Below are 6,696 nucleotides of genomic sequence, written 5' to 3'. Positions count from 1 at the left end.
TGGTTAGGTACATTCATGCAACGATTGTGCTTTTTTCGCGAATGCGCTTTTGTTAAATTCACCCCGTTTGGGAAGTTGGCTGTCTTTGTTAGGAAGAAATGGTCTTCACACAGTGCAACGAGCCAGGCGGCCTAAACTGCTGCTATACCCTGACTCTGTTGCACAGAACGCAAGAGAAGGGACACAATTTCCCTAGTTTAAAAAAATTCATGTTAGCAGGCAATATTAACTAATATGCAGGTTTAAAAATATATACTTGTGTATTGATTTTAAGAAAGGCGTTGATGTTTATGGTTATGTAGCGTGGTTCATTCTGCGTTGTGTATTTTTAATTAGGACGCTGCCACAACTGATGGTCTGCTCGTTGAAATCTTTTTATTTGCCCTGCACACGAAGAGACAACACACATGTTACCCTTGGCGCAGTCACAGCTCTCGGGCACCTTGCTAGCCGAGGGTCAGGCAAAAGAGCGCCAAAAGGAATAACAGGTGCTGCGTGCACACACTCGCTGCACAACAGCATATACAAGTAAAACTATACAGAACATAATTCTGACAAAATAAAAGACATACCTGCACACGAAGAGACAACACACATGTTACCCTTGGCGCAGTCACAGCTCTCGGGCACCTGCGCGAGCTCATGGACACTCACTCAACCACTGTCACAAGTACTCACAAGTTACAACAGATACCCCAGTCAGTGAGCTCTGTGAAACTTGTTAACATAAATTCCTACACTGTCCACACTATAACAAACTTATGGTTGCAGAACAGTACATTGTATAACCTTATGACGGTTGTATATTAAACAGTTTCGGAGCCAAGGACAACATACCTTGCTAGCCGAGGGTCAGGCAAAAGAAACGATAAAGGGGTATGGGAATACAGATAACCGCGATGGGCCAACCAAAATATACAAAACTTTTACAATCACATGTATGTACAATATTGGTATGAAAAAGTGTTTGTACACCAAATAAAAACATTAGCTATGCAGCTGTAATTAAATAAAAAAATACACTGAATTATTATTATTATTATCAAATTATTAACATCCCCTCTTGACCTGGCCTATTTGAATTGGCTTTGTGTGCAATTTGGTGGAATCTAGGGAACAACATCACACTGCTACAGTTAGGTACACATTGGTGCAATGACAGTGCTTTTTTTGTGAATGCGCTTGTTAAATCACCTGTTTGGCTAAGTAGGCTGTGATTCAATGATAAATTAACAGGCACCGCATCGATTATATGCAACGCATAACAAGCTAGATAAACTAGTAATATCATCAACCATGTGTAGTTAACTAGTGATATGATTGGTTGAGTGATTGTTTTTTAAAAGATAAGTTTAATGCTAGCTAGCATTTACCTTGGCTCCTTGCTGCACTCGCATAACAGGTAGTCAGCCTGCCACGGAGTCTCCTCGTGGAGTGCAATGTAATCTGCCATAATCGGTGTCCAAAAATGCCGATTACCGATTATTATGAAAACTTGAAATCGGCCCTAATTAATCGGTCATTCCGATTAACGGTCGACCTCTACACTCAACACACACACACAACACACTGCACAGCTAGAACCTGTGGGAACTGTTCTGGTCACACACCATGCTCCACCCTGAACAACTACAAAAGGGAATCTTTGAGTGTTTTAAATACTGCAGTCATTATGGTGTCTCCCTGCAGTGTTTCATGTTTTATTCTGTGTGTGTGTGTTTTCCTGCAGTTGGAGGAGTGGTGGTTGAATGCAGCCTATCTGGAATTACGTTATCCCTCCCAGTTGAATGTGAACTTCGGAGGGCCTGCACCCTACCTAGAGCACTGCTGGCCCCCTACAGAGGGAGTACAGCTACAGAGGACCAGCATTAGCATGTGGCACACTCTACAGTACTGGGACCTGCTTCGCACGTAAGATACTCACATTGAGTGTACAAAACACGTTTTTGCCATGACATAGACTGACCAGGTGAATCCAGGTGAAAGCTATAATCACTTATTGATGTCACTTGTTAATTCCACTTCAATCAGTGTATATGAAGGGGAGGAGACAGGTTAAAGAAGGATTTTTAACCTTGAGATAATTGAGACATGGATGTATGTGTGTCATTCAGAGGTTGAATGACAGGTTAGATCAAATATTGAAGTCCTTTTGAACGGGGAGTCAACATAGGCCAGCATCCCTGTGGAACGCTTTCGACACCTTGTAGAGTCCATGCTTCAACAAATTGAGGCTGTTCTGAGGGCAAAAGGGCGTGCAACTCAATATTAGGAAGGTGTTCTTAATGTTTTTACACTCCCGTGTATATATATTAAGGTTGCACACGCATCACAACTACTGCTACGATTGCTAAATAATGCACAATTTAAACACTTGCCCTCCAATCCCCCCTTCCCAAAACACGTGTTATATTTGAACTATAAATTGTGCCTTCCTGTATTATAGTTGTTTCAAATACAGTGGCAAAAAGTATTTAGTCAGCCACCAATTGCACAAGTTCTCCCACTTAAAAAGATGAGAGAGGCCTGTAATTTTCATCATAGGTACACTTCAACTATGACAGACAAAATGAGGAAAAAAAATCCAGAAAATCACATTGTAGGATTTTCAATTAATTTATTTGCAAATTATGGTGGAAAATAAGTATTTGGTCACCTACAAACAAGCAAGATTTCTGGCTCTCACAGACCTGTAACTTCTTCTTTAAGAGGCTCCTCTGTCCTCCACTCGTTACCTGTATTAATGGCACCTGTTTGAACTTGTTATCAGTATAAAAGACACCTGTCCACAACCTCAAACAGTCACACTCCAAACTCCACTATGGCCAAGACCAAAGAGCTGTCAAAGGACACAGAAATAAAATTGTAGACCTGCACCAGGCTGGGAAGACTGAATCTGCAATAGGTAAGCAGCTTGGTTTGACGAAATCAACTGTGGGAGCAATTATTAGGAAATGGAAGACATACAAGACCACTGATAATCTCCCTCGATCTGGGGCTCCACGCAAGATCTCACCCCGTGGGGTCAAAATGATCACAAGAACGGTGAGCAAAAATCCAGAACCACACGGGTGACCTAGTGAATGACCTACAGAGAGCTGGGACAAAGTAACAAAGCCTACCATCAGTAACACACTACGCCGCCAGGGACTCAAATCCTGCAGTGCCAGACGTGTCCCCTGCTTAAGCCAGTACATGTCCAGGCCCGTCTGAAGTTTGCTAGAGAGCATTTGGATGATCCAGAAGAATATTGGGAGAATGTCATATGTCAGATGAAACCAAAATATAACTTTTTGGTAAAAACTCAACTCGTCGTGTTTGGAGGACAAAGAATGCTGAGTTGCATCCAAAGAACACCATACCTACTGTGAAGCATGGGGGTGGAAACATCATGCTTTGGGGCTGTTTTTCTGCAAAGGGACCAGGACGACTGATCCGTGTAAAGGACAGAATGAATGGGCCATGTATTGTGAGATTTTGAGTGAAAACCTCCTTCCATCAGCAAGGGCATTGAAGATGAAACGTGGCTGGGTCTTTCAGCATGACAATGATCCCAAACACACCGCCCGGGCAACGAAGGAGTGGCTTCATAAGAAGCATTTCAAGGTCATGGAGTGGCCTAGCCAGTCTCCAGATCTCAACCCCATAGAAAATCTTTGGAGGGAGTTGAAAGTCCGTGTTGCCCAGCAACAGCCCCAAAACATCACTGCTCTAGAGGAGATCTGCATGGAGGAATGGCCAAAATACAGCAACAGTGTGTGAAACCTTGTGAAGACTTACAGAAAACATTTGACCTCTGTCATTGCCAACAAAGGGTATATTAACAAAGTATTGAGATAAACTTCTGTTATTGACCAAATACTTATTTTCCACCATAATTTTGCAAATAAATATATCATCTATTAAAATCCTATAATTATTCTCGGAATTTTTTTCTCATTTTGTGCTAGTCATAGTAAGTGACCTATGATGAAAATTACAGGCCTCTCATCTTTTTAAGTGGGAGAACTTGCACAATTGGTGCTGACTAAATACTTTTTGCCCCACGTATTTATTATATTCACTGAGCCAGTTACTTTATGTTCATATTATTATATTTTATTTCTTATTGTTGTTTCATTGTCGAGAAGGAACCTGCAACTAAGCATTTAGTTGGACGGTGTGTACCTTGTGTATCCTACACAAGTTCAGTACACACTCTCTGACTGTGTGGTCCCCGACAGGGAGAGGCTGGACCTCATAAAGCTGGTAATGTGGTGTTGGATATGGACCAGTTCAGAATGCTGTTCTGTACATGTAAAGTTCCTGGAGTCACCAAGGATACCATCATTAACTACTTTAAACAGGTAGGTGACCCCCCCGACACCGCCATGCAATATTGATGTTTGTGTTTTGTTTTTGTGTGTAGTACTCTGTGTTATTTATTTAGGTGTGTGTGTGTGTGTGTGTGTGTGTGTGTGTGGTGTGTGTGTGTGTGTGTGTGTGTGTGTGTTGTGTGTGTGTGTGTGTGTGGTTTTCCATGTGTGTGTGGATGTGTGTACTGATTACTTTAGACATGAAGTCAGTCAATCTGGAATATTTCAAGAACGTTGAACGTTTCTTCAAGTGCAGTCACAAAACCATCAAGCGCTATGATGAAACTGGCTCATGAGGACCGCCACAGGAAATGAAGACCCAGAGTTACCTCTGTTGCAGAGGATAAGTTCATTAGAGTTACCAGCCTCAGAAAATGCAGCCCAAATAAGTGCTTCAGAGAGTTCAAGTAACAGACACATCTCAACATCAACTGTTCAGAGGAGACCGGCTGAATCAGGCCTTCATGCTCGAATTGCTGCAAAGAAACCACTCTAAAGACACCAATAATAATAAGAGACTTGCTTGGGCCAAGAAACACAAGCAATGGACATAAAACTGGTGGAAATCTGTCCTTTGGTCTAATGAGTCCAGATTTGAGATTTTGGTTCCAACGTCCGTGTATTTGTGAGACGCGGAGTAGGTGAACAGATGATCTCTGCATGTGTTGGTCCCACCGTGAAGCATTGGAAGAGGAGGTGTGATTGTGCTTTGCTGGTGACACTCAATTATTTATTTCGAATTCAAGGCACATTAACCAGCATGGCTACCACAGCATTCTGCATCGATACGCCATCCCATCTGGTTTGACTATAATTTGTTTTTCAAAAGGACAATGACCCGAAATAAGGGCTATTTGACTAAGGAGAGTGATGGAGTGCTGCATCAGATGACCTGGCCTCCACAACACCCGACCTAACCCAATTGAGATGGTTTGGGATCCGTTGGACCGCAGAGTGAAGGAAAAGCAGCCAACAAGGGTCAGCATATGTGGGAACTCCTTAAAAAACGGTTAGATATGTAACGATTCTCGTTGGAGGAAGGAGAGGAGGACCAAGGTGCAGCGTGGTAAGTGTCATATTTTTTTAATAAATACGAAAACACTTGACAAACAACAAAAACGACAAACGAACAGTCCTGAAAACCTGGTTAGCCATGTTGTCACCTACACCACCAAAACACTTGGTTAGCCATGTTGTCACCTACATTAACAAAACACCTGGTTAGCTATAGGCCCACTGTCCCCTAGCCTGTTAGACTCTAGGAATCAAAGTGTGGACTAGACAATCCTCCACTTTCGTCTAACTTTTAGATTACATTTTAAAAAATCTTGGATCTTGGACCATGCTAACTGTACGGGAGGGTGGGGTAAGTTGAGACATTTTTCAAGGGAAATATAGTATTCTTTCAAAAAATATATATTTCAGGATGTTGTGTATCCCTGGAAATAATCAKAATTAATGTAAACAGTTTTGAAAACATAGCTTGTCACACAAAAAGTGGTCTCTTAGCACCACATACCATGGGGTAAGTTGAGTTGCAGGACAGGGTGAATTAAAGCGCCTTCACATTTCTGTACTGAATGAAATAATACCACTACCTTTTAAAACCATGTCGATCTTTATTTTCTAAACACATCTCTTTAAAAAAAAAAGCTTTTAATCACTTTAAGCACATTTTTAAGCTGCAAAATGTAACTTTTTGGGCAACCTTACCAAATTCAATGTGAGTTCTGTCATTCTCATTCAAAGCAAGTCTAAGAAGCAGTAGATCTGTTCTATGTGGGCTATTTCTATGCTTCCCATTCTTAAGTTTAGTTTTTGCGTCTTTTACTTTTGGTTTTGTACACCAGCTTCAAACAGCTGAAAATACAATATTTTTGGTTATTGAAAATATTTCACAGTGGTWTAGATGGTACATTGATTCTCTATACCCCTCACACTCAACTCTGGACCTCGAAGCCAGTTCCACTGCACTGTCAAGTTGACTGGATGTGCGTGCTTTGGGTGGTGGACCACTCTTGATACAGACGGGAAACTGTTGAGCGTTAAAAACCCAGCAGCGTTGCAGGTCTTTTTTGTATATTTCTTTCTTTGACACTCTTTTTCGATATTGTCTCAAAGCTGCAACTTTCCAACAGGCTCGGGAGAGGCGGAGGTGGAGTCATGCGTTCTCCAAAACATCACCTGCCTAACATCACTCCTTAACCAATGTGTCGGAGGAAACACTGTTCAACTGGCGACCGATGTCGGCCCGCAGACACCCGGCCCACCACAAGGAGTCGCTAGAGCGCGATGAGACAAGTAAAGCCCCACCGGCCAAACCCTCCCCTAACCCGGACGA

The sequence above is a fragment of the Salvelinus sp. IW2-2015 genome, unplaced genomic scaffold (assembly GCF_002910315.2).
Source record: "Salvelinus sp. IW2-2015 unplaced genomic scaffold, ASM291031v2 Un_scaffold7565, whole genome shotgun sequence".
Classification (NCBI taxonomy): Eukaryota; Metazoa; Chordata; class Actinopteri; order Salmoniformes; family Salmonidae; genus Salvelinus; species Salvelinus sp. IW2-2015.
The sequence above is the reverse complement of the archived record's forward strand: the minus strand, read 5'-3'. Positions refer to the sequence as shown.